At 43.5% G+C, this 13,068-nt stretch overlaps 4 non-coding genes across 4 annotated transcripts; 2 read left to right on the top strand and 2 right to left on the bottom strand.

Moving 5' to 3' along the window:
- Window positions 1-2,991: 2,991 nt before the first annotated feature.
- On the top strand, window positions 2,992-3,074 carry TRNAL-UAA (transfer RNA leucine (anticodon UAA)). The gene has a single exon. It is a non-coding gene; the product is annotated as a tRNA-Leu (tRNA).
- Window positions 3,075-3,368: 294 nt separating this feature from the next.
- TRNAL-UAA (transfer RNA leucine (anticodon UAA)) lies at window positions 3,369-3,451 on the bottom strand. The gene has a single exon. It is a non-coding gene; the product is annotated as a tRNA-Leu (tRNA).
- Window positions 3,452-8,281: 4,830 nt separating this feature from the next.
- Window positions 8,282-8,364, top strand: TRNAL-UAA (transfer RNA leucine (anticodon UAA)). The gene has a single exon. It is a non-coding gene; the product is annotated as a tRNA-Leu (tRNA).
- Window positions 8,365-8,658: 294 nt separating this feature from the next.
- TRNAL-UAA (transfer RNA leucine (anticodon UAA)) lies at window positions 8,659-8,741 on the bottom strand. Its single transcript has one exon. It is a non-coding gene; the product is annotated as a tRNA-Leu (tRNA).
- Between the last annotated feature and the right edge of the window lie 4,327 nt (window positions 8,742-13,068).

Below are 13,068 nucleotides of genomic sequence, written 5' to 3'. Positions count from 1 at the left end.
GGTAGTGTGTTTGGTGTCTGTAACAGTGGGTAATACCCTTTTGCGTTAGCATAAGGAAGTTTGGGTAGATTGAGTGGGAAAGATGATGCAAATAATGAAGCAGTTAAAGATGCAGACAATGTCCATTTGGGGGGGCTGTGAACAAAAAAGTCGGAGTCAATGATGGTAAGTCAGAGGCAAGTGGTGAGGAGGCTTCTAAGGCAGAGCCAGGTAAGGAAAAAGGAAACTCAGGTGAGGGTAGTGTAAAAAGTAAAAAGTTGCCATATATGGGGTTGTTCTTGCCTTTGGGGGCGCATCTCACCCAAGCCATGAAGGAAAACATTTGTAAAGGTGAGTTTGTTGATGTTTTTAAATTATTACATAGAGAAGTGTGGGCTAAGGAAGGGTCAAAGGAGGAGGAATGGGAATTAGCTAGGAGGCCGAAAGTTCCCACTACCCTTGAGAATTGGATGTCAGTATTCTTAATCATTGCTAGCGTTTATTGTGAGAGGCATCCGGAGCGTTGTATTTCTCTATTAAAATACATGGACGTTTTTAGGTGGGCTCAAATAGACTATGGTGGTTTTGGATGTTTTAGATATAATGAAGAACTTAGAGCCCAGATGGCATTATTTCCAGATAAAGAATGGTGAGATATTTATAATGAGCTTTGGATGCAATGGTTGTGTACTTCCAAGAATGCCTCAGCGTTACACACAGCTAGTGGTCTTCTGGTTCCTTACAAGCCCTGTCAGGGGCATCCCAACCAATCTAGGGTGGGTAGTTTCACGAGAGCTCAGTTCCAACAGAATGGATCTTGTTGGTCCTTCAACAGAGGGTCGTGCACACGACTCCAGTGCAAGTTCATGCACAATTGCTCCAATTGCAGGGGCAAACATCCATTGGTGCAATGTTTTGGAGGGATGCAATGGGGATGGAAGGCTAATGCAGGTAGAGGTGGTGATAGGGGAAGGGGTCGGATGCAGCAGATGGTGGGAAAAGGGCCCTTCTCCTAATAAATTAGATATTTTGTTTTATTGGTTGCAGTTTTATCCAAGGCGTGAGGAGGCCAAGTTACTGTACTAGAGTTTTCTTGAGGGTTTCAAGCTATGTTATCAAGGTCATAGAAGACAGAGAAAAAATTTGAAATCTGCAGTTGAGAATCCGGAAGTGGTGAGAAAGAAATTGAGGACGGAATTGGAGGCTGGCAGAATGGTGGGTCCATGGGATACCTGGCCGATTCATAACTTAACAATTTCACCACTGGGTGTTGTGCCTAAAACACAACAAGGTGAGTTTAGATTGATTCATCATCTATCGTGGGCTGCAGGGGAGTCAGTTAATGATTTAATTGCACATGAAGACTCCATAGTGCATTGCACATCAGTGGAAGAGGCAATTAAGTTGGTAAGGGCTTGTGGAAGGAAGGCACAAATGGCAAAGTTAGACATTCAATCTGTCTTTTGACTATTGCCGGTACATCCTGAGGATTTTTCATTGTTGGGTCTTTAATCTGAGGATTCTATATTTGTGGATATAATGTTGCCAATGGGCTGTTCTGTTTCTTGTTCCCTGTTTGAAACTTGTAGTTGTTTTTTGCAGTGGTTTTTCCAACAGAAGACTGGGCTCGGGCATGTCACGAACTACCTAGGTGACTCTTTTCTGATGGGCTTGCAGTGATCCAATGAATGTAAAAAAGGGTTAATTGAATTTCAGAAGTGTATGGAGGAGATGGAAGTACCTTTGGCTCCGGATAAGACTGATGGCCCTGCTATATTGAACTCAGAGAAATCTGAGGTAATGTTTCCGGTGGATAAGTGCAAAAGTTGATTTCTCTGTTGGAGGAGGCTGTTTCCACGGATAAGCTGGAGTTACAGCAGGTGCAAGCCTTATTGGGTTCTTTGAAGTTTGCGTGCCGTGTGGTGAGAGTTGGTAGAGCTCTTTGCAGGTGCCTTGGTTTTTCAGTCAAAGGTGCTGTTTTACCTCATCCCAGAATTCGGCTTAAAGAGGTCATCAATGCTGACTTCAGAATGTTGGTTTCTTTCCAGCAAAGTAATAATGGTGTTAACATGTTGACGGTTGAGGATGAATGGTTATGGCAAGTTCAAATTTTTTCTGATGATTCGGGAGCCCATGGTTTGGTTTTCTGAGATGGTGATTGGGCTGCTGAGTCATGGCCGGATTCTTGGAGAGAGGCACACCATAGCATTTCTTTTCTGGAGTTTTTTTCCATTTGATGGTTGCTTTAGTGTTGTGTGGTAACCTTTTAGCAAACAGGCGAGTGTTTTTTAATGTGGATAGCCAAACAGTTGTTAATTTAGTCAATTCACAGAAGGCTCGAGATGAAAAAGTTTTGAAGTTGTTGCGTTTATTTTTGCTTCATTGTCTGAAATGCAATATTTTGTTTAAGGGTCAGTATGTTCCAGGTGTGAATAATGATATCACTGATGGGCTATCTCGTTCACAGTGGCAGAGATTCGGTGTACTGGTGCCGGGAGCAGATTTGCTTAAAACGGCTTTGACGGTGGACCTTTGGGAGCTGGGAATCTAAGGATGTTACAATTGATTTGTCAGTCCATTGCTCCATCTACTTTGAGGTCATATGGCAAGGCCTAGGCAGAATTTATTGAGTCTGGTGCATTGAGGAGGTATGAGGGACCTTACATGTCACGGTATAGGAGGGAGGATGGAGTCCGCTTCATTATGACACATATTGACCTAGGATTGGCGGTGGTGGCTATAACAGGGAAGATGGCAGGTATTACTTTGTTTGGTAAGTACTTTTGGGATTATGATACTATGGAAGGAGAAATGTGTAGGAGAATTCTTGCTGGCTGGGCGATGGAGGATGGATCCAGGTTGGATCAATGGCATCCTATTTACATGCAAAAGCTGAGGGATATTTTGGGGGTTTTGAATTCTGCTTTTCCTGTTGGGAGGGCTGATAGTATAGATGATTCTTCTCCTGAAAAACAACTATATCATGATTGCAGGCACACCTGCACTATGTAGACCAGGGTGGTTGAGTGGTTAAGGCGTTGGACTTAAGATCCAATCAATATGTGTCTGTGTGGGTTTGAGCCCCACTCCTGGTATATCATTTTTTCTCTCCTGTGACACTGTTCATTTCAATTTCACGCACTTTTCAGTTGCTCCTGATTATTATTAAAATAAGAGCTACATATAAAATCTTCATATCGATTAACGTGTATTTTTCTACCCCCAAAAAAAAAAACGCCTTGTATTGTACATTTCTCTTTGAAACTTAGTAACCTTTTGTTGCAGGTTGTATTACAGTATGCTTTTTCGTTTATTATAGGTGACTTATTTGTTTATGATACCTGACTTAATGCTTTCCATTTGGTGCATAAGGAATTACAAAATATCTCTACCAGGAGTGGGGCTTGAACCCACGTGGACACATGTCCATTGGATCTTAAGTCCAACGCCTTAACCACTCGGCCATCCTGGTACCTGTGCAGGAAAGGGCAACAACATGGCACTTATTATAGATATCAAGAGTGCTCACTGTGTGACATTGAGCTTTCTACATATATATATATTTTAATATCTATATATTTTATCAGGTTACGCAAAACACATTTCAGGAATACAAGGTAATGTCATGCCTCTCCTCTATAAAACGTGCATGTACTTAATAAAAAAAAAAAATACAACCATACCTATCAAACATGTTTAAGATTATCAGCGTGTAGGACGAAAAAAGGTGCGCTTTTTTCACACCGTTTTTGTCACATGTCCTATTAAATATGTCTTCAAATTGATGTTAATCTTAAGAAATATCACACTAACCCCTTTTCAAGACTCAAAACTACACTTCACACAATCTAAAACACTTTGGGACAGATTTACAAGGCCCTTGCGGCCCTTAGCGCTACATTTGCAGAATTTATTTTGCCGCAAATGTGAAGATCATAGGTCACTACCATAGCAAAATATTTACAAGGTGGCGTAAACTAGGTTTGCGCCAAATTGTTAACACTTTGCGCCACATCATGCATAATATATGCATGATGTGTGCAAAGGGGGCGTTCCCTTGTTAGAGAGTGGGCACGCTCGTTCCTCACCTGACAGGTTGCTTTTTGAGGAGGGTGTCTCTGGGGCTGGTGTTGTAGCCAAGAGCGAACTCTTGACTCCGCGTGGGTCGCTTCGTTTGCCGCACTGCACGGGAATGGCTGGGAGGCATAGAGTTGGCAGTAGAGGAAGCGGTGTGGTGGGGAAGGGTCAGGCATAATTTATACAAGGTGGGCGTTCGCCCATTAGGGAGCCCGAAAAAATGGCGCAAGGCAATCTAAGAGATTTCCTTGCGCCATTTGTTTTACACTTTCAACGCCTACTCAGAGGAGGCGTTAAAAGGGGGAATACCATTATTTATAATGGGCCCCTATGTACTCTGCAGGATTAGTCCCAAAATGATGGCGCTACTCTTGCAGAGTACATCAATACCGTAAAAAATATAACGCTAATGCCCCTACCCTGTGCCATGGTGCGCCGTATTATTATATATATAGCTCACACATGGTGGCGGTACAGGGGCGTTAAGGGGTGCAAGGAAAGTGGCGCTGCACCGGCAGAGCCACTTTCCTTAAATCTGCCCCTTTGTGTTTGTCTCGGAGCAACAGGTGGTTTATAATTTTGACACAAGTGAGGTCAATTTCAATAGAGTCCAGCAATTACAGGAAGATGGGCATAGCTTTGTCAGGGGTGAGCTTAAGAAAGCACACCCTGGGGCGGCTGAAGCATTTTTGGGGTGTGACAGCTCCTTTGGGCTTCGCAGCTCAGGAGGACGAGCCATGCCAAAGGACGTCATGAAAAATAAGACAACAGCGGAGACGCCGGTAAAGGTCTGGGCACCTTTAAAATGCCGGTCATAAGAGAGGGTTGCATCCAGAGCGATCAACCCGATTACAAGGGAGTGGCCTGGTGAATCATTTGATTTATTGTACAATCACGGCTTCAAGATCCCAGCTATCAGCCAAGGTGCTGTCTCGTTGGCTTCGGGGCTCATTTTGCATGATGAATTGATGGATTACGATGACGACCAGGAGACTAAGGAGGGGGAGAATTGTGAGGGTGGGGATGAGACTGCGGGGAAGGAGATGCAGCAAAGAAATTAGGTGAGCTGTTCTAACAGAGGAATGAGTTTTGGTGTGTTTCAGGATTTGCCCCCTTTGATGGTGCAGCGTAATCGGAAAGTCAAGACGAATAATCAGGTACCTGCAAGTGGTTTCATTCAAAAAAGGTGAGACACAGGCTGCTGTGGCTATGGGGTGTGAAGAGTTAAGCATGAAGGTAGTGTGTTTGGTGTCTGTAACAGTGGGTAATACCCTTTTGCGTTAGCATAAGGAGGTTTGGGTAGATTGAGTGGGAAAGATGATGCAAATAATGAAGCAGTTAAAGATGCAGACAATGTCCATTTGGGGGGGCTGTGAACAAAAAAGTCGGAGTCAATGATGGTAAGTCAGAGGCAAGTGGTGAGGAGGCTTCTAAGGCAGAGCCAGGTAAGGAAAAAGGAAACCCAGGTGAGGGTAGTGTAAAAAGTAAAAAGTTGCCATATATGGGGTTGTTCTTGCCTTTGGGGGCGCATCTCACCCAAGCCATGAAGGAAAACATTTGTAAAGGTGAGTTTGTTGATGTTTTTAAATTATTACATAGAGAAGTGTGGGCTAACGAAGGGTCAAAGGAGGAGGAATGGGAATTAGCTAGGAGGCCGAAAGTTCCCACTACCCTTGAGAATTGGATGTCAGTATTCTTAATCATTGCTAGCGTTTATTGTGAGAGGCATCCGGAGCGTTGTATTTCTCTATTAAAATACATGCACGTTTTTAGGTGGGCTCAAATAGACTATGGTGGTTTTTGATGTTTTAGATATAATGAAGAACTTAGAGCCCAGATGGCATTATTTCCAGATAAAGAATGGTGAGATATTTATAATGAGCTTTGGATGCAATGGTTGTGTACTTCCAAGAATGCCTCAGCGTTACACACAGCTAGTGGTCTTCTGGTTCCTTACAAGCCCTGTCAGGGGCATCCCAACCAATCTAGGGTGGGTAGTTTCACGAGAGCTCAGTTCCCACAGAATGGATCTTGTTGGTCCTTCAACAGAGGGTCATGCACACGACTCCAGTGCAAGTTCATGCACAATTGCTCCAATTGCAGGGGCAAACATCCATTGGTGCAATGTTTTGGAGGGATGCAATGGGGATGGAAGGCTAATGCAGGTAGAGGTGGTGATAGGGGAAGGGGTCGGATGCAGCAGATGGTGGGAAAAGGGCCCTTCTCCTAATAAATTAGATATTTTGTTTTATTGGTTGCAGTTTTATCCGAGGCGTGAGGAGGCCAAGTTACTGTACTAGAGTTTTCTTGAGGGTTTCAAGCTATGTTATCAAGGTCATAGAAGACAGAGAAAAATTTTGAAATCTGCAGTTGAGAATCCGGAAGTGGTGAGAAAGAAATTGAGGACGGAATTGGAGGCTGGCAGAATGGTGGGTCCATGGGATACCTGGCCGATTCATAACTTAACAATTTCACCACTGGGTGTTGTGCCTAAAACACAACAAGGTGAGTTTAGATTGATTCATCATCTATCGTGGGCTGCAGGGGAGTCAGTTAATGATTTAATTGCACATGAAGACTCCATAGTGCATTGCACATCAGTGGAAGAGGCAATTAAGTTGGTAAGGGCTTGTGGAAGGAAGGCACAAATGGCAAAGTTAGACATTCAATCTGTCTTTTGACTATTGCCGGTACATCCTGAGGATTTTTCATTGTTGGGTCTTTAATCTGAGGATTCTATATTTGTGGATATAATGTTGCCAATGGGCTGTTCTGTTTCTTGTTCCCTGTTTGAAACTTGTAGTTGTTTTTTGCAGTGGTTTTTCCAACAGAAGACTGGGCTCGAGCATGTCACGAACTACCTAGGTGACTCTTTTCTGATGGGCTTGCAGTGATCCAATGAATGTAAAAAAGGGTTAATGAATTTCAGAAGTGTATGGAGCAGATGGAAGTACCTTTGGCTCCGGATAAGACTGAAGGCCCTGCTATATTGAACTCAGAGAAATCTGAGGTACGGTTTCCGGTGGATAAGTGCAAAAGTTGATTTCTCTGTTGGAGGAGGCTGTTTCCACGGATAAGCTGGAGTTACAGCAGGTGCAAGCCTTATTGGGTTCTTTGAAGTTTGCGTGCCGTGTGGTGAGAGTTGGTAGAGCTCTTTGTAGGTGCCTTGGTTTTTCAGTCAAAGGTGCTGTTTTACCTCATCCCAGAATTCGGCTTAAAGAGGTTATCAATGCTGACTTCAGAATGTTGGTTTCTTTCCAGCAAAGTAATAATGGTGTTAACATGTTGACGGTTGAGGATGAATGGTTATGGCAAGTTCAAATTTCTTCTGATGATTCGGGAGCCCATGGTTTGGTTTTCTGAGATGGTGATTGGACTGCTGAGTCATGGCCGGATTCTTGGAGAGAGGCACACCATAGCATTTCGTTTCTGGAGTTTTTTTCCATTTGATGGTTGCTTTAGTGTTGTGTGGTAACCTTTTAGCAAACAGGCGAGTGGTTTTTAATGTGGATAGCCAAACAGTTGTTAATTTAGTCAATTCACAGAAGGCTCGAGATGAAAAAGTTTTGAAGTTGTTGCGTTTATTTTTGCTTCATTGTCTGAAATTCAATATTTTGTTTAAGAGTCAGTATGTTCCAGGTGTGAATAATGATATCACTGATGGGCTATCTCGTTCACAGTGGCAGAGATTCGGTGTACTGGTGCCGGGAGCAGATTTGCTTAAAACGGCTTTGACGGTGGACCTTTGGGAGCTGGGAATCTAAGGATGTTACAATTGATTCGTCAGTCCATTGCTCCATCTACTTTGAGGTCATATGGCAAGGCCTAGGCAGAATTTATTGAGTCTGGTGCATTGAGGAGGTATGAGGGACCTTACATGTCACGGTATAGGAGGGAGGATGGAGTCCGCTTCATTATGACACATATTGACCTAGGATTGGCGGTGGTGGCTATAACAGGGAAGATGTCAGGTATTACATTTTTTGGTCAGTACTTTTGGGATTATGATACCATGGAAGGAGAAATGTGTAGGAGAATTGTTGCTGGCTGGGCGATGGAGGATGGATCCAGGTTGGATCAATGGCATCCTATTTCCATGCAAAAGCTGAGGGATATTTTGGGGGTTTTGAATTCTGCTTTTCCTGTTGGGAGGGCTGATAGTATAGATGATTCTTCTCCTGAAAAACAACTATATCATGATTGCAGGCACACCTGCACTATGTAGACCAGGGTGGCCGAGTGGTTAAGGCGTTGGACTTAAGATCCAATGGACATGTTTCTGCGTGGGTTCGAGCCCCACTCCTGGTATATCATTTTTTCTCTCCCATGACACTGTTCATTTCAATTTCACGCACTTTTCAGTTGCTCCTGATTATTATTAAAATAAGAGCTACATATAAAATCTTCATATCGATTAACGTGTATTTTTCTACCCCCAAAAAAGTAAACGCCTTGTATTGTACATTTCTCTTTGAAACTTAGTAACCTTTTGTTGCAGGTTGTATTACAGTATGCTTTTTCGTTTATTATAGGTGACTTATTTGTTTATGATACCTGACTTAATGCTTTCCATTTGGTGCATAAGGAATTACAAAATCTCTCTACCAGGAGTGGGGCTTGAACCCACGTGGACACATGTCCATTGGATCTTAAGTCCAACGCCTTAACCACTCGGCCATCCTAGTACCTGTGCAGGAAAGGGCAACAACATGGCACTTATTATAGATATCAAGAGTGCTCACTGTGTGACATTGAGCTTTCTATATATATATATATTTTCATATCTATATATTTTATCAGGTTACGCAAAACACATTTCAGGAATACAAGGTAATGTCATGCCTCTCCTCTATAAAACGTGCATGTACTTAATAAATAAAAAAATACAACCATACCTATCAAACATGTTTAAGATTATCAGCGTGTAGGACGAAAAAAGGTGCGCTTTTTTCACACCGTTTTTGTCACATGTCCTATTAAATCTGTCTGCAAATTGACGTTAATCTTAAGAAATATCACACTAACCCCTTTTCAAGACTCAAAACTACACTTCACACAATCTAAAACACTTTGGGACAGATTTACAAGGCCCTTGCGGCCCTTAGCGCTACATTTGCAGAATTTATTTTGCCGCAAATGTGAAGATCATAGGCCATTACCATAGCAAAATATTTAAAAGGTGGCGCAAGCTAGGTTTGCGCCAACTTGTTAACACTTTGCGCCACATCATGCATAATATATGCATGATGTGTGCAAAGGCGGCGTTCCCTTGTTAGAGAGTGGGCACGCTCGTTCCTAACCTGACAGGTTGCTTTTTGAGGAGGGTGTCTCTGGGGCTGGTGTTGTAGCCAAGAGCCAACTCTTGACTCCGCGTGGGTCGCTTCGTTTGCCGCACTGCACGGGAATGGCTGGGAGGCATAGAGTTGGCAGTAGAGGAAGCGGTGTGGTGGGGAAGGGTCAGGCATAATTTATACAAGGTGGGCGTTCGCCCATTAGGGAGCCCGAAAAAATGGCGCAAGGCAATCTAAGAGATTTCCTTGCGCCATTTGTTTTACACTTTCAACGCCTACTCAGAGGAGGCGTTAAAAGGGGGAATACCATTATTTATAATGGGCCCCTATATACTCTGCAAGATTAGTCCCAAAATGATGGCGCTACTCTTGCAGAGTACATCAATAGCGTAAAAAATATAACGCTAATGCCCCTACCCTGTGCCATGGTGCGCCGTATTATTATATATATAGCTCACACATGGTGGCGGTACAGGGGCGTTAAGGGGTGCAAGGAACGTGGCGCTGCACCGGCAGAGCCACTTTCCTTAAATCTGCCCCTTTGTGTTTGTCTCGGAGCAACAGGTGGTTTATAATTTTGATACAAGTGAGGTCAATTTCAATAGAGTCCAGCAATTACAGGAAGATGGGCATAGCTTTGTCAGGGGTGAGCTTAAGAAAGCACACCCTGGGGCGGCTGAAGCATTTTTGGGGTGTGACAGCTCCTTTGGGCTTCGCAGCTCAGGAGGACGAGCCATGCCAAAGGACGTCATGAAAAATAAGACAACAGCGGAGATGCCGGTAAAGGTCTGGGCACCTTTAAAATGCCGGTCATAAGAGAGGGTCGCATCCAGAGCGATCAACCCGACTACAAGGGAGTGGCCTGGTGAATCATTTGATTTATGGTACAATCACGGCTTCAAGATCCCAGCTATCAGCCAAGGTGCTGTCTCATTGGCTTCGGGGCTCATTTTGCATGATGAATTGATGGATTACGATGACGACCAGGAGACTAAGGAGGGGGAGAATTGTGAGGGTGGAGATGAGACTGCGTGGAAGGAGATGCAGCAAAGAAATTAGGTGAGCTGTTCTAACAGAGGAAAGAGTTTTGGTGTGCTTCAGGATTTGCCCCCTTTGATGGTGCAGCGTAATCGGAAAGTCAAGACGAATAATCAGGTACCTGCAAGTGGTTTCATTCAAAAAAGGTGAGACACAGGCTGCTGTGGCTATGGGGTGTGAAGAGTTAAGCATGAAGGTAGTGTGTTTGGTGTCTGTAACAGTGGGTAATGCCCTTTTGCGTTAGCGTAAGGAAGTTTGGGTAGATTGAGTGGGAAAGATGATGCAAATAATGAAGCAGTTAAAGATGCAGACAATGTCCATTTGGGGGGGCTGTGAACAAAAAAGTCGGAGTCAATGATGGTAAGTCAGAGGCAAGTGGTGAGGAGGCTTCTAAGGCAGAGCCAGGTAAGGAAAAAGGAAACTCAGGTGAGGGTAGTGTAAAAAGTAAAAAGTTGCCATATATGGGGTTGTTCTTGCCTTTGGGGGCGCATCTCACCCAAGCCATGAAGGAAAACATTTGTAAAGGTGAGTTTGTTGATGTTTTTAAAGTATTATATAGAGAAGTGTGGGCTAAGGAAGGGTCAAAGGAGGAGGAATGGAAATTAGCTAGGAGGCCGAAAGTTCCCACTACCCTTGAGAATTGGATGTCAGTATTCTTAATCATTGCTAGCGTTTATTGTGAGAGGCATCCGGAGCGTTGTATTTCTCTATTAAAATACATGCACGTTTTTAGGTGGGCTCAAATAGACTATGGTGGTTTTTGATGTTTTAGATATAATGAAGAACTTAGAGCCCAGATGGCATTATTTCCAGATAAAGAATGGTGAGATATTTATAATGAGCTTTGGATGCAATGGTTGTGTACTTCCAAGAATGCCTCAGCGTTACACACAGCTAGTGGTCTTCTGGTTCCTTACAAGCCCTGTCAGGGGCATCCCAACCAATCTAGGGTGGGTAGTTTCACAAGAGCTCAGTTCCCACAGAATGGATCTTGTTGGTCCTTCAACAGAGGGTCATGCACACGACTCCAGTGCAAGTTCATGCACAATTGTTCCAATTGCAGGGGCAAACATCCATTGGTGCAATGTTTTGGAGGGATGCAATGGGGATGGAAGGCTAATGCAGGTAGAGGTGGTGATAGGGGAAGGGGTCGGATGCAGCAGATGGTGGTAAAAGGGCCCTTCTCCTAATAAATTAGATATTTTGTTTTATTGGTTGCAGTTTTATCCGAGGCGTGAGGAGGCCAAGTTACTGTACTAGAGTTTTCTTGAGAGTTTCAAGCTATGTTATCAAGGTCATAGAAGACAGAGAAAAAATTTGAAATCTGCAGTTGAGAATCCGGAAGTGGTGAGAAAGAAATTGAGGACGGAATTGGAGGCTGGCAGAATGGTGGGTCCATGGGATACCTGGCCGATTCATAACTTAACAATTTCACCACTGGGTGTTGTGCCTAAAACACAACAAGGTGAGTTTAGATTGATTCATCATCTATCGTGGGCTGCAGGGGAGTCAGTTAATGATTTAATTGCACATGAAGACTCCATAGTGCATTGCACATCAGTGGAAGAGGCAATTAAGTTGGTAAGGGCTTGTGGAAGGAAGGCACAAATGGCAAAGTTAGACATTCAATCTGTCTTTTGACTATTGCCGGTACATCCTGAGGATTTTTCATTGTTGGGTCTTTAATCTGAGGATTCTATATTTGTGGATATAATGTTGCCAATGGGCTGTTCTGTTTCTTGTTCCCTGTTTGAAACTTGTAGTTGTTTTTTGCAGTGGTTTTTCCAACAGAAGACTGGGCTCGGGCATGTCACGAACTACCTAGGTGACTCTTTTCTGATGGGCTTGCAGTGGTCCAATGAATGTAAAAAAGGGTTAATAGAATTTCAGAAGTGTATGGAGGAGATGGAAGTACCTTTGGCTCCGGATAAGACTGAAGGCCCTGCTATATTGAACTCAGAGAAATCTGAGGTACGGTTTCTGGTGGATATGTGCAAAAGTTGATTTCTCTGTTGGAGGAGGCTGTTTCCACGGATAAGCTGGAGTTACAGCAGGTGCAAGCCTTATTGGGTTCTTTGAAGTTTGCGTGCCGTGTGGTGAGAGTTGGTAGAGCTCTTTGTAGGTGCCTTGGTTTTTCAGTCAAAGGTGCTGTTTTACCTCATCCCAGAATTCGGCTTAAAGAGGTCATCAATGCTGACTTCAGAATGTTGGTTTCTTTCCAGCAAAGTAATAATGGTGTTAACATGTTGACGGTTGAGGATGAATGGTTATGGCAAGTTCAATTTTTTTCTGATGATTCGGGAGCCCATGGTTTGGTTTTCTGAGATGGTGATTGGACTGCTGAGTCATGGCCGGATTCTTGGAGAGAGGCACACCATAGCATTTCGTTTCTGGAGTTTTTTTCCATTTGATGGTTGCTTTAGTGTTGTGTGGTAACCTTTTAGCAAACAGGCGAGTGGTTTTTAATGTGGATAGCCAAACAGTTGTTAATTTAGTCAATTCACAGAAGGCTCGAGATGAAAAAGTTTTGAAGTTGTTGCGTTTATTTTTGCTTCATTGTCTGAAATTCAATATTTTGTTTAAGAGTCAGTATGTTCCAGGTGTGAATAATGATATCACTGATGGGCTATCTCATTCACAGTGGCAGAGATTCGGTGTACTGGTGCCGGGAGCAGATTTGCTT

Source organism: Pleurodeles waltl, chromosome 5 (genome assembly GCF_031143425.1).
Source record: "Pleurodeles waltl isolate 20211129_DDA chromosome 5, aPleWal1.hap1.20221129, whole genome shotgun sequence".
In the NCBI taxonomy this organism is placed as follows: domain Eukaryota; kingdom Metazoa; phylum Chordata; class Amphibia; order Caudata; family Salamandridae; genus Pleurodeles; species Pleurodeles waltl.
This window is presented reverse-complemented; position numbering and strand designations above follow the sequence as displayed.